Consider the following 25,042-nt stretch of genomic DNA (forward strand, 5'->3'; position numbering starts at 1 on the left):
TGCAGGATGGAATGTCAGGAGGCTGAGATAAAGGATTTTTCCCTTAAGTCATTGATAGGTACTTCAGCCTTATCTTCAGTTTAACAATTCTTTTGCCTGTAAACACTTATTTATTTGAACTATATTCCAGCTGCAAAGAGCAGAGACATTCCTCTCAGGGCCAATAAATGCACTCTCCATGGTCCTGTAAGGAAATTACTTGCCACACATTACTGAGACAGGATTCTGGGAAATGCCCATCCTTTCACTATCTGGTCCTAACTGCAAATAAACCAAGACAGAATTAAGAATAAGTTGTGTTTATTTCAGAAAAATGCCTCCATGCACATTTTTCTTTTTAAATTAACAGATAGATTTTGCAATTAAAGGAGGTCTGTGACTCAGTTCCTATCAATATTAAACAGGTTTTGCATAAATAGGCCCTTTCCAGAAAAATGCCTTGTTAAATACTTACTGGCTTATGTGCAGTGGGTATGTCAAGGAGACCTAGTCAGAGAAACTGTAACAAAAGATAAGAGAAGAGGAAGAGAATCTGCTTTCTACTTTCCAGCTGTCTGAAATGAAAATTAGAAAGACAACAGAAAAATTATGTCTGCCTCCTACAGTTAAGGGGGCAAACAAAGATAATGGACAGTAATGGAGTCACTGAATTTTCCTCTAGGGCCAGGGTCTCCCACTGCAGCCTTTAGCCAACAATACATAGGTCAGTGTGCTGTGCAATTGATATCTGGGGAGGAAGGGTTTCCCTGACAGCTTCTGGGGTGAGATCCTCCCTATATGACTGACAGCTGTTGATGTAAAACTGAGAGGTCAGCATTGACCAGATAAAGAACTTGTGGGATGTAGCTCTGATATTGAAATGTAAACCACAAAGAGGACAGACCCACTGAGAAGGCACGCTACCAAGGTGATCAAGGAAAGGAAGTCGATTATGTCTTGTGTCAGCTCTCCCAAAGGCTATTTTCCCTTTTACAAACATACGTTAAAAGTCTGCACTGTGTTCAGTTGCCCAGGAGATCCAGCCTGTCCAGCACACAGCCTGTGTATGTAATGATCAGAAGCTTCTCTGCCCCTTATTCCAGTTACAGTGTTAACTGTTGCTGAAGTTTAACCTTTGACCTCAGTGTTACGATTTAGATTTTATGAATGTTTGGAGCCAGTGCTCCAGGCAAATCCTATGTTTTCCCTTAGTTAGGGTAATTCCTCTGTGCTGGGGTATACAAACCCCACACTGAGCAACCAGGGGTTAAGGAAATACTCTGGGCTCAGCCAGCCCTGCCACCCTGTAGCAAATGTGCCAAATGGAGGAGGAGTTAAAAGGCAAGAGACCAGCTCATTTTGAGGTAGACCAGGTAAGAGAGCAGACGTGCGCTACTGGCAGCTCCAGGAGAGACGAGCTAAACAACTGCCTAAAGGTCCCTCCCTCAGAGACAGGGCCGGCTCCAGCTTTTTTGCCACTCCAACCGGTGAAAGGAAAAAAAAAAGAAAAGAAAAAAAAAAGAAAAAGCCGTGATCGGTGGTACTTCAGCGGCAGCTCTACTGCGCCACTTCATTCTTTGGCGGCAATTCAGTGGCTGGTCCTTCCCTCCAAGAAGGACTGAGGCACCCGCTTCCAAATGGCCACCAAAGACCTTGACGTGCCGTCCCTTCCCATTGGCCGCCCCAAGCACCTGCTTCCTGCGCTGGTGCCTGGAGCTGGCCCAGGGAAGGGAGGGCCTACTGCAGGAACAACCTGAGAGGGAAGCACTCCCTCTCATATGAACTCTGGACTTGATTGATCCTCTTAATTTTTTGTTTGGACTACCCCAGTAGGGGAAAGCCCTTGGACAGAGCTGGCCCTGGGAGGCTGGGCCATACCGAGGAGGAGGCAGGTGCCATCTGAGAGGAAAGGAGAACTGTTGAGCCAAATGGAGCACTCGGATGCACTCAATGAAGCCACACCAGGTGCATAAGTATAACTGGTTTTATTGTCAAAGTATAATAAGCTTCCCAGCCTTCATGCGTTACTAAATACATGCTTTCCAGCAACCAAGCAAGCAAAAATCAATGCTTACGTCCCTTCTGCTACAGACAGTCCCGGACCCTCCAGCCTTGTCCTTGGGGGCTCGTAGCAGGCGCTGCTCCAGCATGGGGAATTCCTGGGCACCCACAAGGTGTCACGGAGTGTAGGGGAGTCAGGCCCTGCACCCCCGGGCTCCCTGCCGATTCACCAGGACTCTCAGCCAGCCAGTAAAGCAGAAGGTTTATTTAGACGACAGGAATACAGTCCAACACAGGTCTTGCAGGCACAGAGAACAGGATCCCCCCCTGTTAGGTCCATCTTGAGGCCCCATAACCCCCATCGGGGATCAGAGCCCTCTCTCTCTGCTTCCCCTCTTTTCCCCAGCCAACTCCAGTCTGCCCAACCCCCTCCGGCCCCTCCTCTCTGCTCAGCTTCTTTCCCGGGCCAGGAGGTCACCTGACCCCTTTGTCTCCAACACCTTTAGCCAGCACCTTTGCAGGGAAGGTGCTCGGGCCATCAGTTGCTAGGAGACAGAGTGTCAGGCATTTGCTGCATGGACTTTTGCTGCTAGATACTTAGGATCGGTACCCAGCCCCCAGTAAGACCAGTCCCACTTCGTCACACAAGGCCAGGGTCTCCAGGTGGGGCTGTTCATCCAAAGCAATCCTCATAGCTGTTTTTATCACCATCTCCTTCTAAGGGTGGGGGGCGTATTCACCCACAAGCAGGCTCTGGCAGGAGACACTCTATTCCCACATTCAACACTCTCTGGCCTTCCTTATCTCTTTAGTTGTTTATTCAGCTGAGTGGCTGCAAGCCAGCCTGGCTGGTCAAAGCCAGTTCACTACTAGCTCCCCACCCCGAACTATGCTGTAACAACAGCCCAAGGTAACTTGCCATCAGCCCCAACAAGAACAACCTTGCTACACACAGCCACCAGAAGGTGTCTTGCAGTGAGCAGATATCCCTCGTGCTGCCTTACCTCAGACAGCAACCTTGGGATAATCACAGGGAGGGAGGTGGTAGGAAGTGGCCCAGGGAGGGCTGCCTTAAGAATCTCTGGCTATAAGAGCACTGATAGCCCTCAGAGGGCCCTGGGTTGGAGCCTGGTGGAGTGGGAGGGCCTGGGCTCCCCTATCAACAACCCCCCTGCACGTCACAGGCCTAAGCCCTGACCACTAGGCAGCACTCCCCTACCAACCAACCCTGAGTGAGGGCCATCACAGTCTCCTGCATTTTCCTCCCTCAACCCCAGTTGCCATCTATCTTTGTTTCATATACGCCTTTTCCCCTCATGGTAAGGGAACAGAAAGCTCTTGACCAGCATGAGATCCTGTACACTCCCTCTGGGAGGCATGAGGTGAGGCTGGCATTCACAACATTGATTTATTTATCTAGTTCATAAAATGCACTATTACAGTTTTCCAAGTGTATGTACAAAGCACTTTTTATACTAATAATGCAAAACACTGTAAACTGATGCAGCACAGCAAACTGACCCAGTGTCAATCAGAGGACTCATCCAAAACCCACTTTAAAGACCTCAATAAAAATCTCCTTCCCACTCAAAAGTAAACTACATTCCTCCACTCCCCTCTATCTTTCCAGTGCAGGCAAATGCCTGAGCAAACAGGTGCACTAGGTTGGCTAGAAAAACAATGAGGAGTCCAGTGGCACCGGACTCTTCATTGTTTTTTGTGGATACAGATTAACATGGCTACCCCTCTGGTAGGTTGGTTAGCTGCACCAGTAGTAGGAGTGTGGCTTGAAAGCTCTCAAGAGTTGAGACAAGCACCTACAAGATCTCTATCAAGCATTCTTAAAACTACAATACCCACCTGCTGAAGTGAAAAAACAGATTGACAGAGCCAGAAGAGTACCCAGAAGTCACCTCCTACAAGACAGGCCCAACAAAGAAAATAACAGAACACCGCTAGCTGTCACTTTCAGCCCCCAACTAAAACCTCTCCAGCGCTTCATCAAAGATCTACAACCTATCCTGAAAGATGATCCCTCACTCTCACAGATCTTGGGAGACAGACCTGTCCTCGCTTACAGATAACCCCCCAACCTGAAGCAAATACTCACCAGCAACCACACATCACTGAACAAAAACACTAACCCAGGAACCTATCCTTGCAACAAAGCCCAATGCCAACTCTGTCCACATATCTATTCAAATGACATCATCATAGGACCTAATCACATCAGCCATACCATCAGGGGCTCATTCACCTGCACATCTACCAATGTGATATATGCCATCATGTGCCAGCAATGCCCCTCTGCCATGTACATTGGCCAAACCGGACAGTCTCTATGGAAAAGAATTAATGGACACAAATCTGACATCAGGAATCATAACACTCAGAAAACAGTAGGAGAACACTTTAACCTGTCTGGTCATTCAATGACAGACCTGCGGGTGGTAATTTTGCAACAGAAAAGCTTCAACTGCTGAGCTGGAATTGATATGCAAACTAGATACAATCAATTTAGGCTTAAATAGGGACTGGGAATGGCTGAGCAATTACAAACATTGAATCTATCTCCCCTTGTAAGTATTCTCACACTTCTTATCAAACTGTCTGTACTGGGCTATCTTGATTATCACTTCAAAAGTTTTTTTCTCTTACTTAATTGGCCTCTCAGAGTTGGTAAGACAACTCCCACCTTTTCATGCTCTCTGTATGTGTATATATATCTCCTCAATATATGTTCCATTCTATGCATCCAAAGAAGTGGGCTGTAGCCCACGAAAGCTTATGCTCAAATAAATTTGTTAGTCTCTAAGGTGCCACAAGTACTCCTGTTCTTTTTGCGGATACAGACTAACATGGCTGCTACTCTGAAACCAAATAATGCACATTCCTGATTAATGTAAAGCACTCCCTGGTTATAAACAGAGTGAGGATTCTAAATATGGGTAGAGGGCTTCCCTTTCATTTCATGAAGGGAACTACTTGGATCTTTATGCAGAATGAGAACTTTGCATAGGTTTCAGCAATGTAAAAACAGTCTTAATCGATTTTTAAGAGCCAGATTGGTTGCTTCACATGTCTCCTTGTTAGGGATGGGTACTCTAGCTCAAATAAAAAGAAACGACCTGAAATTTTGTCCAAAATCTCACCTGATCCCCAAATGAATCATTTAATGTTTGAAAAAAAAGTTATTTTTTTTTCTTTTTGTTTTCCAGGGCTTCCCCATGCCTTCATTCAGGTGAAAGTGAATGTGAAGGTGTGGCTATACCATAAGAAATACTTCTCGGGTATTTCTGGTTGAATGAATAAGTGCTGGAGATCTTGTGGGAGAAAGTCTGTTCTCATGAGATTTTAGTCCAATTTCTCAGTCAAAGTGATGTTTAATACTGGGATAAATATCTGAGCTAGTGGATATTTAACAAACTCAAATCTTTTGAAGTTCACTTATAACTTCTGATTATGATGATGTCACTTCTGCTGCATCTCTGCTGCAAAAACATTTCCTTCTTTCCCTCAAATATAGAATATTTTCTGAAAATGACACTGCTCTGAGGTGCAGGATAGACAATATTCAGTCCTACTTTTCACTGATCTAAGGCATTTGCGATTAGCATTGGAGATTGCAAAAGCTTAAAATGCAGACATTATTATGATTAGAAAAATATTAGATCATACTTAGAAGGTTCTACATTGTATTAATGAGACTGTTGCTCACCTTTCAAGGCTTGTGCAGTTGAAGTAGTAAGTAGTGTATTAAATAACAAGACAGCCTGTTTTTTCAGGAGGCATATGAAAATAGTACCATGCACAATTTTTTTGTAATTCTCTGTTTTTAAAATACTAATATATTGCATCTGCATGTATACATGCTATAAATATAAATATCTGTATATAATTTCTCATAATGATTACAGCTGGAAAAAAATCACTGCATCCGTATGCCAGGTTAAGGCTACACCTGTCCATTTTTGATGTGAGAAGGTGACATTGTAATAACTTTGCAGGTCAGAGTATGTAAAATAACACTTTTTATTCTAAATCTTTTGTCCAAATGATTATGACTTTCCAGGAACAAAAAACAATATTTTGGAAGCAAAAATAATGCAATCATTCAGAGATTGTTTTTGACTAGTTGGCAGAAAAGCGAATATTTCAGTTTAAGCTTAAAAATCAAGCCATTATTTAACTTTTAATATACAGTTCCCATTGTAAATTTATTTTTAATGTGATGGCTTACCTGGCTTATTCTTGTTAATTCAGCTATAAGAAATCCAAGATGTTTCCTATAAATCAATCTGAATAGTATGCCATAAGACGGCAATACATTTATGAGTTGCCTTTAAAAAAAAAGAGTTCAGATTAAAAGTTTTTATGAATTGTGCAGATCACCAGGAAAGTTTGTAGCCCAAGAAGTCAAAATATGGGAGGTTTTAAAATAATAAAATCTAGACTGGATTATTTGGAATCCCTTCAGTTTAATATTGAGGCAATATATTACCAATTTAAAATTAAAATGTTGGGATCCTTCCAGATTCTCTGGAGGAATTTGCCCACAGGTCAACTTGCGTGAAGCCTGCCGCAGTTCCATATAGCGCATTTGTATTTATTTCTGTATTGAAGTGTTATACGCTTTCTAATCATACTTAGGGAGTAGTAATTGGCTGCAGCACTGTTAGTGGATGACTTACACAACTGTTTACTTAAGTGAGCCACTTCATGAGCCATATGTGATGGGAACATGTAACTGTGTTTGTTATTACAGTGTTTACCTATGCACATCATTCGCAGTTGTGGTGGTGATAATGGGGCCCCAGGATTACTGGCGGACAGGCCTCTCATAGAGGTGGACTTGTATGCATTCCTGTTGCATTTGTTGTTGATTAGGATGGTATATAGGCATGACGTACATGTTAGGCTCTCACCATGATGACCAAATCCCCTTTAGCTGTAGACAAAGAAGCTGGGATTCTACAAAAACAGTCTGTTCCAGTTGCCATAGCTTTTTTTCAAGGCTAATGTAGCTTTGCCCCCCCCCCCCCCGATGTCTTCCTGAACCCTCTCAGCTTCTTCATAAGTATGAGTTTGAGCTTTAAGGTACCAGGGTAACCCTCCCAAACTTCAGAGCAGTAAAAATACTTGATTAAGAAAGAACATGACCACTTTAAGAGAAGGCAGCTGAGATTCTTTCTAATTCCATCAAGTCCTCTGAATGGGATGCCAACAACGTCTCTACAGATTTTTTGCCCTCTTTTTTTTCCCCTTCCCCAAAAAGAGTAAAAAAAGAAGTGTAGATTTAAAAAAACTTTAAAAAGATGATGTCCTCAATTTCCTTAGATGATTCTTCTCCAGAAGAGCATGGAGACAGATAAATCAGACCAACAAATGCCTTGCAAAGAGTTTGCAGCTAAATTCTTTAAGATGATAAATGTTGCCTCTACCTCAGAATTACAGGAAGAGGAAGTAGAATCCTCAAGTCTCAAAGCAAAGTACATCTTCCTTCTAACACACACACAAAAGAACCTCTAATCCACCTGACAAATTTGGCAGAAGATGCCATCCTGGGAGACTGGACTGCTCAATAGGTGCCTGCATGTGAGTAGACAGTAACCAAGGCGCTACAAAACTCAGAAAACCAAGACACACTGAATCCAAGGCAGACAAGGCACTGTCATCCTTGGCTAGCATGCCATAATTCTATCAGAGAGTTTCTTCTGAAGGAACAAGGAGACAGGAGAACAGAGGCATTCTGCATCAGAACTGATAAAACTCAGTAGCAACAATGTGAAGTTTTGCCTCATCCACTTTTTTTCCAGAGGAAGTTGATACCCATTGTCCTGGGGGGGCTCAGCGTGTTGAGGGGGGCCACCTCTGTTGGCCCAGTGCAGAGTTGGTACACCCCATCACACGATTGTTTGGATTCCCTATTGGGTCAAACCATTGTGATGGGGGTACTCCGGGGCTCTGGCAGGGCTGAGTAACTAAGCAGCCTGTAGCCCTTGGAGCAGGGCAGAGCAAACGCTCAGTCTCTAGCCTCATGAGCCACCTGGCTGGGACAAACAATAGCAGTTGGGGCTCTGGCCCTCTTGGCAGGGCAGAAGAAACAAACAAAGTCTGTAGTCCCTGGGGCGGGGCAGAGCAAACACTCAGGCTATGGCTTCCCAAGCCTCCTGGCTTGGGCAAATAAAGCTGTTGGGGGCTCTGTCCCTCTGGGAGGGGCAGAGAAAATGGTCAGTCTGTAGCCCAGAGCTCCTGGTTGGGGCAGACAATAGCAGTTGGGGGCTCTGACCCCCCTGGGCAGGGCAGAGCAAACAGCCTGTAGCGCCTGGGATGGGGCAGAGCAAACGCTCAGTCTGAAGCTAGGCCCCCTGGGAGCCATGCTGAGTGGCCGTGCAGAGGCAGGTGGGTAGGGGAACCCAGGGCCACCCTACTCCACCGGGTTCTGACCCAGTGCCCTAGGAAGCCAGAATATTCCCTGTTAAGGGTTCAAGCATCAGCTTCTAATATGTTCTCTGGGTCACGTCCTACCATAAGGCCCATTTCGGGTATTTCGGCTGACTGCAGCTTAGCATCCCGGTCAGTCTCCGCAGTCGGCTGGTCGTCCATAGCATAGTTTGGGTCCACAGTCCCAGCAGCATGGAGAGATGCAGGTTCCTCTGCAGGAACCTGCAACACTCCTCTTGCACCAGCCCTAACTGAGCTGAGCTGCCTCCTTTTACCTGTCTCCTCCTCCTGCAGCACGCACAGCAGGGGTGAGGGGGCGTGATCTCCTGGGCCCACAGTGATTGATCAAGCCCCGTTGGCCCAGTGCACCCCATCACACTCATGCTAAGCAAACTTTAGTCTGCAAAATTCTTAGTGGGAGTGGCTCTTGAGAATGTGACTATACTCTATTTTGAAAACTGTGTTATATACTGAGTCCTTTTTGCTGGCCCATCATCACACTCTCCCTCTTTTTTCTCCTTCTAGTAAATCTGTGGGCCTGAGTCTCTGCTCCCTTGCAGCCACTTGCACAAGTGCAAAGTGGTTGTAAAATACTGCCCAGTCAGAATGATTGACACTCACCACGGGCTGGTGTGCATGACTATCCAAGATGCAAGGCAACAGAGAATCAGGCCCTTTGTTGTCACTTTTCCCCAATTTTCCCTTTAGTAGTGGCTTCTTTATTCCATCATCACTTTTCTTCATTGTATACTTTTTTCCTTCTCTTTCTCTCTCTTCTGAAAAAGACACTTCTCTATACCCCCTCCCATTCTAATTCCCTCCTTGTTTTCTGATTTTTAATGCATTCAGACACTCCTGCTGGTCACCTATCTACAGCTCCTCTGAAAAGGCACTTCAGAAGCTGAAGGATTTTGCATGCTGGGAAGAGACAAGATTTTCTTAAGTGTTATCTCAGCATAGCAGGGAAGATCTGACCTGGCAGAAGCAGCAGTAATACAGAATTTAAATAGATTAGAAGAAAGTGGGAAATTGTGGAGCATAGAAGAAAAAAAGTGAACTCCTTAATTGCATTTTATTCACAACAGTACAGTGCACTTGGCTAGCATACGAACAGAGAATAGCAATAAAAGCACAATAGTATATAATATTGTCAGAACTGTAAAAACTTTAAACATTTGGTATGCATTAATGCTGATTGGCATTCACTTGCCTTGGTCACGTGACCCAGTGAACTCAAACCTTTCAACATTTCACAATAACTGTTGTTTTTGTTTTAAGTTGCCTTCACAGGCCATAAAGGAAACCTGCAACCTAATAATGCAGAAACATAGGTACACTGGATATTTCAAGAATGTAGAAAGGCTTGAAAGCCTATTATCTTTTTCTGACTTCTGCACCTTTTGAATTTACATTTTTACCCACTATTGTTACCCTGCATAAAATAGGCACCAAAGCAAACAACTATTCTGATGCTGACAAATGCAACTCCCATGAAAGTGATAGGGGCCTCCTTTGCACACACCTTTCATGTGACCCTTTAGTAAAGTGGCCCACATGTACAAAGCAGAAACACAACAAAACATAAAAGAAAACACCAAAACGTAAAACAAAGTGAGAGCGAAAAACAAGGACAATTTTTCAGAAAACACACAAAAACAAATCCTACAAAACATGTATGTTGGAATGATCCACTCTTTCGTGCCAAAACCTTCCATTCTATCAAAAGTGACAATGGAAGATTGCCCTAGTTTTAGGATCTGTTGCTGTTTTTTTGCGATGATTCTATGTATTTCAAATATGAAAGTTTAGAATACAAGAATCTGCAAGAATGCTACTGGTACAATGACTGGAATGGTTGTTATTAAACTTCAAATGTAATAAAAAAATTATACAATTATTTCTAGCTGATTTTCTGTTCCTAACAGTAGGTCAGATCCTCACGTGTGGCTGAGCTGGACTCAATGCAGGACCTTTGTGCTCACTTGTTCATGAACACAACCAGCTGCCAGACTGGCTCCAGTGTAGATTAGAGAATCCTGGGAGCCTGTTCTGCTAGTCACACCCTTTTCTATCGATCATATGGGGGCAGGAATGGGTGGGGTAGTGGGACTAAATCCCCTCTGCACCACACAGCGATTTCCTCACATACTTGTCAAACAGGACAGAGTGGATGTGATGCGCTGACCTTCATCCTTAGACAACAATGTTTTGATTGTTTGTTTAATCTCTCTCATTAGTTGACCTGGAACCAGCAATTTTATTGAACACAACAAAACAAACATGAGGCAACCAGGGTTGAGAAAACAAATGGAACTCCCACCCGTCTCCCAGCACCGCCCCCCACCCAAAATCTCCTCCAGAGATGTCTCTTCCATATTAAAGATTTTTGTTTTAAATTGTTAATTTAAAAATGTAGGACCCCTCTCCCCTGGAAGATTCATCTGAGTATCCTCAAGACTACATTATAACTTATGAGTGTCAATATCATATTATATCACATGTAACATCTTATATCAATCTCAAGCATTGGGAGGTATACAATATATTTTAAAGATATTTTCCTTTTTTGTTGCAGAAACTTTCTACAATTAGAAGTTATATGCTATATGCTTTTAATGGGAGACACTAGCTCAGTAAGAAAATCCAAGTCTCCTATCAAAATCAGGACAATTAATAAAAATACTATGTTAAGATGGACTTAAGACTGAGAGTACATATCAGTAACTTAAGGATAAAAGTGAAGTTGTAGTTATCCCAAAAACAAGTATTACAAACCCAGGAAATTCAGAGTTGAGTTTAAATGTAAAAGAAATTTAAACACGGTAAGATACGGAAACATTCGATTGAGGCACTCAAACAACCTTAACTCTGCTCTTTAGTGACGCGGGTGGGGAGGGGAATGTGCCTTTAAAATATGCTGCATCTAATCTGGGACCACAAACACTAAAATGCATTAATCATTATTACATAAACATAAAAAATAGCCATTCTAGTTCAATGGTCCAATTAGCCCAGCTTCCTGTCTCTGACAGGTGCTAGTGTCAGATGCTTTAGAGGGAATGAACAGAGCAGGACAATTTCATATGATCCATTTCCTGTTGTCCAGTCCCGGCTTCTGGCATTTGGACATTTAGAGACACCCAAAGCATGGGGTTACGTCCCTGACTATCTTGACTGATAGTCATTGATGGACCTATCCTCCATGAATTTAGCTCATTCTTTTTTGAACCCAGTTATAATGGCATCACTTGTAGGGCACAGTTAAGGTTGATTGGGCACTTTAACTATATTAACATTTTTGGATTTCATTTAAGTTTCACCTTAACTCTGAATTTCCTAGGTTTATAATGCTTACTTTTGGAATAATTACAAAATATCAGTAATGTCTGTACTCTAAATTACTGGTATTTATTCTCAGTCCTATCTCCATGTTAATGTAGTTTTTATCTGGGTGTGTTTGTGTGTGGTTTTATGTATCAATGCCTTTTTAACCCCAAATTATGACGAAATTAAAGAAAAAGTTAAGTAACCAAGGGTAAATTTTTAAAAATGGTGATTTTTTTCTGGCTTTTTTTCCCCCATGAAGAATTTGAGCAGGCACTCTTGCAAATGGCATAGAAAATTGTCACCTGAAGACTTCACATATTAAATTATGAGTCCAAAATGCATTTTGTAATTGTAAAATAGTAGGATGACCCTCCTGCAGTAAGTGCCCTTCTAAGTGCAAACTTAATTTTAGAGTTGCCACTGACACTTCTGTGATATATATTTGAATGACTGTGTCCATAACCGAAGTGTGGCTGCCCCTTGATTGATTGCTGCAACTATTTAACAGTGCAAAGCAATATTTTACCATGGTTTAAGACGTGTAGAGCCTGATTTCTTATTTACACTAAGGTCCTTTTACTCCATTCTGGCAGTATGAAGATGCCTTAAAAAGTCAGTGTAAACAGAGTTAGGCTCAAAGTGGATATTACTGTATCTAGCTGAAACAAGAGATGTAACAGAAATATGAAGAATATAATTAAGCAAGCTGGAATTTGGACAGGACACCAAGGCTAATATTCCTCTTGTAAAAAATATTGGATTTTTTTAATTGACCAAAAGTGATTATAATTTCAATTTTACAGCTCTGACAAAACACAGCACCTTCTGTAGTACTCCAGTTGTGCTGGATGGCACTGTGACTGTGCTACTGGAGTATTAGTCTAACACAGAAGAATGGGGACAAGCAGCAATTCAGCTACTGAACCTGTCCAATGCTACTTAGTAGGATATCTGACAAGATCACAGTTTGGGGTATTGTGAATGCAGACACTTTTGTTTGTTTTTCTCTATTACAACATACATAGACATGAGATATGCTAATACACATGGTTGACAGAAGTGTTTTAAATGAACAACAATAACTGTGTGGAAGATAGATGAAATCATTTTTCAGTGTGTAACTGTCATAGATCTGTCAAACGATTTTCTACTATGCCTGTGGACCGAATGCTAATGAATTTTGCAAATGAAAAGTAATCTTAACTACAAAAGATTCAGTTATTTTCCATTAGTTTTAAAGTACAATTGAATATAAACTTGTTTTCTGTAAAAGTTATGATTGCCAGATATTGTACAAAAAAGAAAAAGAAAAATCTCTCTTGTATAATAATTTGTATTTCTCTCATGCCGTCTAAGGATCTCAAAGTACTTTGCAAACATTAATGGATTAAGCCTGAACAACCCTGGGGGGCAGGTATGTACTATGATCCCCATTTTACAGCTTGAGAAATTGAAGCACAGAACAATTAAGTAATTTGCCCAAGAGCCAGGAACAGAATAGAAATCTCTTGAATTTGAATAGACACCCTTTATGTGCTTTACCAAGTCACCATGTTTCTTCTCTTGCCCAGTGTGGCATTTCTCTGATTTTCAAATAATGATGGTAAAAATTGTACCGTAACAACATTACATAAAGTTTGTCTTCTCTCTTATAGAATATGGGGTGCAGGAATCTTGCCTGTTTCACTCAAGGGTGGCAGTGATCCTAGAAAGGGCAGCGACTGTGTTAAAACATAAGAAATACAACTTGCCCAAACCAACAAAGTACAGCAAACTCTTCTCTACAAAGGTGGTATAAGCAGCACTGGCCATCATGAAACTATCAAATTTGCTGTGTCTGGCTCCGAGTGAGCCCACATTATTATGCGGTAATGCAATATCCTCCACTTAGACAACTTTTAAAAAGCAAGCACAAGATGAGAGGGTGAGTGAAGTGAGATTACATGACACTACAGACAGAGGCAATCAACTGAAAGAATTAGAGAACTACAGATAGGGAAACATTACACCTATATATGGGTATATACTTGTTCTCAATATGTCAGACATACATTCATATAACCTTTTATTCACCAGATAAGGAATGCTCCCACTCAGAGTTAGATTGACACTAACTTCTACCTGATGTGAAGGTGACAAGTTTGAGGAGAAAAAGAGTAGCAATAAAGATGATCTACAGACCACAAAATACAAACACCACTGGTGCTAATTGAACCTTTTGTCAGATTTTGTGAAGATACCAAAGTATCAGGAGGCACGGAAGCATAACTAACTTCTCACCCTGTGAGGTGATGAAGATCATTGTCAAGGCTCATCGAAAGAACAGCATGATGGAACATGTAGTGTTTGTTGCTTTTGCTGTACCATTTCTGTCGAGAGCTGGAGAACCTCTGTTTTCCAAGGATAGCATACTGGCACTCTTGAATATGAGAGTGATGGCTGAGCAGTGTATCCCACCCAGACAGAAGAGCCCTATTGATTTCTTTGACCTATTGCCTAGATAGATTGTAAGACAAGGTAAAACATTTCCCTGCCTACACAGCCTTTCTGTATTAAAGTTGGGACTTTTCCAAAGGGTAGCAGGAGAGAAAGAAGGTTGGAGTGGAGGTATGTCATTCACATCTATGACATATCCATTCTGTATCTAGGTACCCTACTAAATTTCTGGACATCATGTACTGTCTAGATTCACTGAGATTTCAACCATACCCCATCAGTAAGCCAAGGAAATCTTTCCAATTTCCCCACTTTAAGAGTGATTAACAGTGCCAACATTCTCACTGCGGCACCTGCAGATAATGAAGAGATGTATTCATAACAGAAAGCAATTTCACAGCATGTACACTCAGAGGCATTATTTATTACTAATGCTCTAGCTAAAAATTCTGGGGCTGCATAAGATCTCATCACCCATCCATAATCTACATTTTTCTTAGATACCAAGCTGGTTGACTAATTGGGAATTCCTTTGGTTTGGAACGTAAATCATTTTTCTGGGATGAATTCAATATTAATATGATATTGTGTGCTTACACTTATTGGAGTGGATAGCATTTTTAACTCCTCACTCCTAGTTTCAAATATTTGCATATCAGCATAAAGGATTAGTTCATCTAGTTCAGTATACTTTCTCCAGTAGTGACCAATAGCTAGTGCTTTGGGGGAAGGCAACCTGCAATCCTGGTCATGCTGCTAACCAATGATGCAACGTTATATTTATGGGTGGTGGCACATGGAGTGAAGGGATATTCCTCTCTGATCAATGCAGGTGATCAGTTTTGCAATGAAACAAATGGCAAGGCTCTCTTTTTTTTAACCTTTACGTTAGCATATACAACTACAAATGCTATGTGTACCTTTAAAAAATCCCCATAGCGCAGACAGCAGGGAAAGAGACATGAAGGCTATACCTGAAGATTGATCATTTGACACTATCTTCCACTCTTTCCCCAAGCTACTTTTACTGGATGTCTTCTTCCAGTGATGCTCAGACAGGTTCCTTTTTTTTCTTTTTTGTTCATAACTCAATGAAGAGTTGGCTTTTTAATAAGGGGAACAGAGATGTAAGTCTGAGACAAAGCTGCTGGTTGAAGAAATCCTTGTGAGCGTGAAATACAATCCAAAACACAGCTGCAGACTCTCAGCTGATGTTAGGGAGACTGCATCTCCAAGGCTAATACCAAATGGGGAGTTGAACTAATGTCGTCTCCCCTTGAGGCTGACTTGCTTGGTGGAGAGTGTTCATAAGCAGTGACAGAAATATCTGAAATAATCTAGAGAGACAAGGTGAGTAAGATAATATCCTTTACTGGACCAACTTCTGTTGATGAGAAAGACAAGCTTTTGAGCTTACACAGAACTCTTCTCCAGGTCTGCGTAAGCTCTGTGTAAATATGAAAGCGTGTCTCTCTCACCAACAGAAGTTGGTCCAATAAAAGATATTACCTCACCCACCTTGCCTGTCTAGTATCTTGGGACCAACACGGCTGCAACAACACTGCATACTGAAATACTTCATAATGCATAACTAAGAGAATTTTATGATCCTAGAAGTTACAAGCAAATTTAAGAAACACAATTAAAAAATCTATACAATTTTTGTTATCTCCAGATATTGTATCACAGAATAAGTATATGTAATCCAAATACCAAACACTTATAAAAATATGATCTGGCACAATTCCTCAAGATTTGGCACTCTCTTCACAGGCAAAGTCTAGGAGAGAGATAGTAAGGTGACACCTGCTCAGGCCTAATATACAGAGAGAGAAATGTTTGTCCACACGCCAGTACCATATGTATCCCTCACTTTCCTTTGCATCACTCACCCAGATATAGAAAAAAAAATAAAAGTAATCCTATAACTGTAGACTGTAGAATGAAAACTCAAAGATATCCTCCAGTTACCTTGGAGGCATGAAAATGTTCTCCTAATTAGTTCTATGAAATCGATACATGTGTGGTTGAGTTCTCGAATGTCGATCTAGCAATAGCTAAGGGCTTTGCAGTCAGAAACAGGCCTGTTCCATAAATCTTGTTCTTTTGACAAGATCTCTTCTTAGCCATCCAGATCACCCCAGGAGGTTGTGCTCAGGACCCTGTGCACCAGCAGTTGAGTTTCTTGCAGGAAAAATATTCGGTTCACCTTTTATTTTTTGGTGATATTTTATCGTTTGCAATAAATAAACACAAAACAAAAGGGCCACTGGGACAGGTTCTACATAAAGTTAACTAATCCTGAAAATAGACTGAGACGGAAATATATATTGAACAAGGATCAAGATAGCTGTCACTGTCTCTCACAATAAGGAAATAAAAATAGCTAGACCTTGAATGCAGATGAACTGACAAATCTTGGAAATTGTGCCCTGTTGTCACACTGACAATTTATATTGAGCCTGGTGTTGGGAGCAGTGTGGAGACTGCAGTACTCAGTCAGACCTTTGTGGGATGTAATCCTGGCTCCATTAAAATCAATGGCAAAACTCCTATTGATGTAAATCATGCCAGGATTTCACTCACTCTCTCTCCTGGGACACAAGGACTGCACTTGTGACTGATTCCCAGGAGTGGGTGCAAGGTGAACATGGAAGGCAAGGAAGGTTGTGTCTCTCGCCTTGTGCACTTTCACAAGGGCTGGTCACAAGTTAGCCTGATATTTGAAAGTTTTAGAGCCAGCCTCATTGGGAAAAATCCTGCAAATCATAGATAAAGGTAGTATAAATGAAGATATGGGGCTTAACTTAGCCCCATGATAAATTGGCTTCTACCTGAATAATCCATTTCACAGGACTTCCAGAGCAGAAAGACTCTAGAGATAGGGACTGTAGCGATGCATGATACCTGCATCCCTCAGTTCACTTGGAGAATACAATCCAGTACACTTCTGAAAGTGGATGGTGCTAGCAAAGGATTGGATGCACCCAGGAATCACAAGTACATTTCCTGTCAGTCTCCTTCTGAAGGGCTCTTTTGGAGCTCAAATTGGAAGATTGAGCCATGTTAACTTCTGTTTATGTAATGAAAAATCAGGCTGCAGTAAATAAATGTCTGTAAAAATATTATTCCTTGCAGTTACTGGGTCTGCAGGTAGTGCATTTAACAAATACCAATCAACCAGATGTGTTGGGGTTAGGTATGTAATGTAGGATCCTGCTGTGACCCCTCGTCTTATGCCACTTTCTGGCCCAGTGGGATTCAAATCCAGCAGTCATTCCAGGACCTTACAGCACACATCTGCCTTCTCAAGCAAATCTGGCTGATTGGTATTTTTAAATGTATCATATGCACTGGGGAGAACAAGATGCAATGTTTGTGGAAGCACCCACAGTATGATGATGAAGAGATACCTGTGTAAGAGGAGAAAAGTTAGAGTTGTTTACTCACCTTTTAGTTTTTTAAATCTTAATCAGCAAATTCTTTTCAATCAGTTAATTCTTTTCAATGACAAAACATACTATTTTTATCATTGAAAAAAATAATTTATTGAAAAATGAGAATACTGTTTGTAAATCAACACAGGCCTAAGATACATAGATACTATCTAACACAAGTCACAATAACAAAAACGGAGTGCCCTCTTGTGGATATCAAAACTACTACTAGCCTAGGATATTTGTTGTCATGGGGATGTTTTGCAGTAAGAATCATATACAAAGAAAGTGATTTCTGTTTAGAGTTCATTTTCAAAAAAGAATTATATGAATTATTTCTGTAAACACAATAGACAATTTGATTTTAAACATCTACTTCAAACACATTTTTCTTTTCGTTCAGGCGCTATAGTATTATGTGTTATTTTCCATTAGTTTTAGAGTTGTATTTCAGTACTGGTAGTAGTATTAATGCTGTTAATCTTCTCTGGTTGCATACCATTAAAATCTTAATAAAATTTGCATTTAAAAAATCTTAATAGCACAGGTATAGTTTTGCCAACAGCTGCTTATGGCTATAGAAAATTGTTAAGTAACATGTTTCAAAGAAGTGTAAATCAGCATTAATAAATGTTGTTAATTTACAAAAACACTTCAGTGTTTCCTTTTACCATTTCTTGTATCTTTTCCTTTTTTTTCATAAAAGCATGTATGAGATGTTTAAATTCACAGCTGAAAATGCTGTAATCTATGGAGCTGACAAAAGCAAGATTATATGCAAAAATGATATGATGAATGTACATAAAAAGATTATATATTATCACCTTCTCAATTTAATAAAACATCAGTTTCATGAATACATGTTTTAATTATAGCATTAGAAAAAATCCTATTTGGAGAATAAATATAAAGCAAGTATGGGCAAAGATCCTTAAATAACTGAGTTTCTGTTTTTTTCTTCTTTAAATTCCAAGCTGCTGAATTAACATTATAAATTTATATCAGAAAATAAATGTTACAAAATTATCACATTGTTTATACTTGCCAGCACCTTAATGATGATTTGGGATGTTTCCAGTATTTATGTTTTTATGATTAATATTGTATTTCTGAAGGCACAGACCTTCAGCACAGAGCTTGTTTCTAAGCAGAATTCTGCAACACTTGCTATATCCAGGCCATAAAGTAACATAAAGAAATCAAGCTACATGATATCTTTTATTTTTCCATTCTTTTGTCATTTAAAAAGGACTTTAAAATAGAAAATGTATCTTTCTCTACCACAAAACAGAACAGAACAATTACTTCTAGAGATAGGTAAACTGTATGCAACTCTAAAGATGCAAACTAAGTTATTTATTCAAGTTTCTTAAACAATCGAGGGTTTATTTTTTGTTTGTGTTTTTTTTTTAAATTTATATCCATTCTGGCATTAACATTTCAACAACAATATAAAGGAAAACATGTATTTATTCTACAGGAAATGTTTTATGCAGATTAATAATTTTCAGTGTTGGTATCATAAATCAGCTAACATATGAAACAACTTTAAAGGGTGAAGATGCTTTTTTTAACTCAGCCTACAAACTAAAGAGAGACCAAAAAAAGGAAAAAGGCTGAACAAACTGTGAGATGTACTCACCCTTCCATGAATTACTGCTCAAAAATTGCAATGAAATTTACTGTTTTATCAAGGCTCACTGGAACTTATTTGAAAGATATACCAGCAAACCAGGCCATCAATTTTTCCATGTCATACAAAGACAACACAGGAGCTAAAAGCGGCACTCAGCTGTTTTGCTTTTTCCTGAGCCTGAGAGGAGTAGGTAATCATCAATATACAAAACAGTTTTTGTTACTAGTTGGGTTCTGCAACATTTACACTATAGCTAATATCAATTTTTCTACATATTGTTTAAATATATTATTTCACATTATATTAATTAATGCATAAGATACACACACACATATATATGGAAAGAAGTCACCTCACTTAGCATCTCAAGGTATGTACTTACCCAATCAGTATTATGTGCATGGATGTATAAACACAATATATCAAGGCATTTGTGTTCAGCCTTTTGTTATTTTACACATTCTATATCCAAATAGCATACATTTATTTTCATTTTTGCAAGAGTTGCTTTGTTTTTTGTTACTGATGTTTAGAAAAACTGAAGCTGTTAAGATTTGGTGGCCAAAGGCTTTAATATGCATGAAGGAATATCTGCAGCATTTTTGATCAACAGAGGGCACTCTATGGTTTTCAAAGGCATTTAGCAGCAGCTTTTATGGATTGAGTGTGTGTTTCACAGAGTAAGGTTTTAGAAGAGCATACTCCAACAACAGACAGAAGCTCTTAGGACTGGTCAATGTATAATTTATTGAAAATGTTACTGATCTCTACAATAGCACACAATACACGAATTAAAGAGAAACCCATCATTTGAGAGAGTCAGCTTTTAGAGATTGTTAAATCTGTGGAGTACACAGTGTTAGTTGGTAGCTATCCTTTAAACACTGTAAAGTGGAACATACTTTTAATTCAAAGTTCACATATACAGCAAAAAGAAGTTGTCTGTTTGCTGCCTTAACATTATAACACAAAATGCTTTACAACTGGACAATTCAGTGCAAAAAACCTGCTCAATATAGAATTCAAAAAATGCAAAATATTGCCTAAGCTGGTGTTTCCTTCAGATAAAATTTAACATGCTAGTTTACAGAACATTTCAGTTCCACTGTTATTAGTTCTTGTCAAATCAAAATTACAAAATTCAAATCTAAAATTGGAAGAAAAAAGAGCAAATTAGATGTTTCTGGATTATTTGTACAGGATAGACTAAAATGCAATTTATTGTGTGGAATAATCTAACTATGTATTCAGAGGATTAGCTTTACTTGTTACAGTGTAAAACTTTACAGTATACCAGCACACAGTTATCTGTGAGAAATTCAAACAGATGCCAGATTTCACATACTTGACAGAACTATATATATCATCATCCATTATTTTAAATGAATGTGTTCTGTGTAAAGTAGAATGTACCACAAATAACACAGTAAATGAGAATGACCAAGCAAGACAGCATAATGGCCCTGATTCAGCAAAGCATTTAAGCATGTGCTTAATTTTAAGCACATAATTAAATCCATCTCTGTTCAGCAAAATATATAAGCATGCAATTAGCTTTAAACAGAGTTTTAAGTGCTTTGCTGAAACACGACCAAAATGGATTACTTCAACTATGAAATTAAACTGAAAGAGTTAAGGCAGAGAAATGTATAGTAAATCCTCATTTAATTAAATATTCTCTCGATCCCACAGGAAATTGCTGTTATATGTGTTCATATTTACAGACAATATCAAGGATGATGAAACAACTATTCAAAGATTTGGGACCAAAGTCTGATATCGCTTACACTCCCACAAATTCAGAGTAAATAGACTGATTTAAGAAAAGTTGCTTTGAATTTACAGTGGTGTAGATAAGCTCAGAATCTGGCCCTAAGGTATTAAATAAGGAAGAGTAGTTTATTGCTAACTTGACTAATAGGTGTGAAAAGCTGTTTTCCTTGCTTTTGCACATACATTTGCCAACAGCTGTTTCAACATTTATAAACACTATTCCCAGTGATTGCCAAATAACCATAAATTCATTTATGCATATTTTTGAGTTGGAGGCATAAAAATAATTACATGTCTGATTAAACCCATTTATGCCTTCATGTCTATAATAGATATGAATTGTTGCAATGTATTACATCTACAGGCATAAATATTACAACAAGTGCAATACAGGTTATCGTTAGCAGTTGTGAAGCAATAACTTACTCAGATGCAGTTGGGCTATTATATTTCAAATAGTTTCTTTTCAATTATGTACAGAATGTCTTCCACATAATGGTATAACTCTGAGTACCATGCTAAAAGAGCCTTGGGGCTGGCTATTTCTCCATTTTCCTATAAGTGAATTATTGTAAAGCTGTAGATTGGAGGCACACAATAAACTGCAACAACAAAAAGAGACCGAGAGAGCTTTAATATGAGATTCCAGTGCAGGCAAACCTATTTATAAACTGCTTCTTCATCTGGACCCTGATAATTAAAATGCTGACAGTGTTCTTAAAGGGCTGTAACACAGTACATTTGTTTAAAGTTAAAACCTGTGAGGCCAGCACACATCTTGCTTGATTCCACTTTTAAATCTGTGCCATAGAGACTGAATTTTGCTTTCTTCTTACTGAGATTCTTAGCTTACAGTATTTTTAATTACATAATAATTAACCATATGCGTCATATCACAAACATTGGTAATTCTTCATTTTAAGTGTTCCAGCATTATTAATTCATTTGGCATTCATTGTAATAACATTGATCAGAATGAACTCATTTTGCATTTTTATAAATGTCATAAGTACTTACATTGGAAATCTACTGCAATTCAGCATTAATTAACGTACCACCTAATTTTCTTAGCAAACAAGAATGTGTGATCTGTGTCATGAATAAACTCGCTTAACATCTCATAATTGTCCAAATATTGTGTGGGTGGTGTGTGTGTTTGTACACACACCCACCCCAATATATGTTTCTATAATGCAAATACAGAATTATGACTAAAATATACCAACACATCTCTCTATATAATATGTCCTTAAGCAGATTATCACAAAGACTGCATTGGACCTAATATTGACAGTTATGTTTCATTCTACTTTTAGAAACATCTTAAGCGTATTTCTAATGTATAAAAGTAAAGAGATATAGTATGCATCTTGAAAAACCTAATAAGGCAAGAATTTAACTAGATACAGATGTTTGCTTTAAGATTTTAAAACTATTTTAAAAAACATTTTAACATACTATCGCTTACGTAACCTTTTGTACATTTTGTACATTTGTCATTTTTGCACACATAAATTTAAGTTTAAGTACCGTGTGATGTGATGTCATTAATGGGTTAGTAAAAAACAAACAAACCCAAACCAATTCTTTGTATAAACAAAAGTGTTTTTTTTAAAAGTGTCTTGTTCTTGAAAATGAGTAAGATCTTAAAGATAAATAGATATTCATTGTATAACAGCTTCATGAAGTGCTGGAACAGCTAAATGGTGTCAGTGTGTCCATCAAACTCATTTCTTCAGGAATTCATAACTTTGTCTGGAAAATTTATTTCTGGCAGAAAATGGACAGACAAGGTCTCAGCCTGCAAGCTAATTTTTGTACCAAAGTTTTTTTTAAAAGCCATTTTCGCTCAGTTTGAAGTGAGATGTGTGATTATTTCTCTAAAGATAAATATACATTTATGGACGTGTGCTTACCCAACACACCTTACCAGGTCAAAATGTTGTTTGCTGTTTGTATTGTGCTATATAAAGAAATCCTACATTTTAAAATGGAAATTTGGCAACTTAAAGTGGCAGCACATGATTTGGTCTGTTACCTAAAAATATATCTTAATCACATTATATAAACTATCAATCAGAAAGTCCACGAAGGATTTGTGGCATTCAGTTGTGTCTGGTCCCATACATTGCTATGGGAGAATTTGTCTTGGTCTTTACTTTTTATTTGAAAATAAAAGTAAAGTAATGTAATAAATATCTTCAAATAATAGTTTCATTTACAGTCAGAAGTCTTTGGTGAAATCCTGTCCCCACTGAAGTCATTGGCAACACTCTTTAGTGGGGCCAGGATTTCACCCAGGAAATTTAAGGTTAAGACTAGCCCTACATTTTTAACCCACTGCATTGTAGAAATTGCAGAACATAAAGGGGTCTACTATCCTCTTCAAGAGCATTCCTAACTTCCATTAACATTAACTGCAGTTACATACCACAGGAAAGAAGAGTCCAAGTATATAGCAATATTAACTGGCCAGAGACATCTGAGACACTTAGAACAGGAACAGGTTGACTATTATGTTTTCTTTGAACTTCTTGGTCTTTGTTGATTTCAGTATGCAAGGCAGATCTTTCACAGTTGTCTATGGACAAAAAATAAAATAATAAAGTGTGATTCTACTCTGAAAAAAATCTATATAAAATTAGTGCCATCTCAATCAGCAGACTGGTTGCAGCAAGTAGTGTAGTCGAGGTACCCATTTCTCATTTGGGGAATATGCAGTTTAGTTTAGGTTAGTTTACCCACTTCTTTTTTTGCCACTACACCACTGGTTACCACAATATATTCACAGATGGATCAGCTTACTTTTAGGGACCAAGGGCCTGTTCTTAAAGGTATCTAGTTGCTTAAAGATGCAGATAGGCCCTTGGAAGGATTTTTTCCCAAAAGAGCCTTAGTGCCTAACTCCCACAATGGAATTTAGGTGTTTAAGCACTTTTGAAAATCCCATTGCAACCTATCTGCATCTCTAGGTACCTAAATATCTTTAAAAATATGGACCAAAGGTAAGGTCCCAAATCCTACAAACTGATCAGAATGGACAGATCTTTAGTCCTGTGGTTTTCCCTCATGGAGCAACTTGCAGGATTGACACTTATGGCTTCTACTGATGAGCACTTAAGTGTAAGCCTAAAAAGCTTATTGAATTGCAGCCTAAAATCCCATCCCCTTTTCTTTTTGCTCATTTATCGCCTGTAGTAAATAAGCAACTTGACTTTCATATGTGAAGCTGAGGTTGAGAAGCTGGTTGTTAGGATAACCATCTTTTGGCTTGTCAACTGATTATCATCTCCCTGTAACATCCAGATTCAAACTAAGTATGAAACCTCTCAATACCATTTGACAGAGTCACTTTAGAGAGTAGAACAGCACTTTAAAGTTATTTCAGGCTAATTTTTTTACATGTAATGAGAAATGGAACCTGAATTATGAATCTCAGATCTCTATGGAAATTGGATCTGGATCTCACAGGTTTGAATCCAGTGGCCTATTTTGGGACCATCTCTAGATACAATATATATATATACAAAATGTATACAACAGTTACTTGGGGTGCACTGATCAGGAGGCTACACTAATGGCAAGAGGTGACCTAAATGTAGGATGCAATTGGATATCATTAGAAAACAATGAGTTAGATTGCCATATAAGTTATATATATATATATATACACACACACACACACGCTTCGGTGTATACTCATATTTACTGAGCTACTTAAAAATTAGGATTTTTTCATCTCAACACTGATATACTTTTAGTGAGCTAACTCATTCCTCATCCCCTTCTAAGTCCCCCTTATTCAGTAAAAATGTTTTGTCGATGAAGACGAGATAGTTTTCAAATAGTTTAATTGTAGAACGATATCCAAATACTGCTTCTCTAAGTGTTTGCATAATGCAGCCATACATTAAGGAGCAATGGGCCATTATAAAACCTTATTTTTTTTCTTTGAGCTGCCTTTAATGTAATGTAGGAAGTTGTTTCACTTGTTTTACAAAGCTTTATG

At 39.1% G+C, this 25,042-nt stretch overlaps 1 long non-coding RNA gene across 3 annotated transcripts in view; it reads right to left on the bottom strand.

Moving 5' to 3' along the window:
- Positions 1-453: 453 nt before the first annotated feature.
- LOC123364507 overlaps positions 454-25,042 on the bottom strand; it is a 47,624-nt gene continuing 23,035 nt past the window's right edge. Inside the window, exons 5-7 of one of the 3 annotated variants that reach the window (XR_006577137.1) lie at positions 23,465-23,614; positions 9,291-9,399; positions 454-550 (exon numbers count right to left, since the gene is read on the bottom strand). This is a non-coding gene — a long non-coding RNA (uncharacterized LOC123364507). Of the gene's footprint in view, positions 551-9,290; positions 9,400-19,998; positions 21,636-23,464; positions 23,615-25,042 lie in introns of those variants that run through there. The other 2 variants (XR_006577136.1, XR_006577135.1) reach the window with 2 other exon arrangements.

The sequence above is a fragment of the Mauremys mutica genome, chromosome 2 (assembly GCF_020497125.1).
Source record: "Mauremys mutica isolate MM-2020 ecotype Southern chromosome 2, ASM2049712v1, whole genome shotgun sequence".
NCBI lineage: Eukaryota > Metazoa > Chordata > Testudines > Geoemydidae > Mauremys > Mauremys mutica.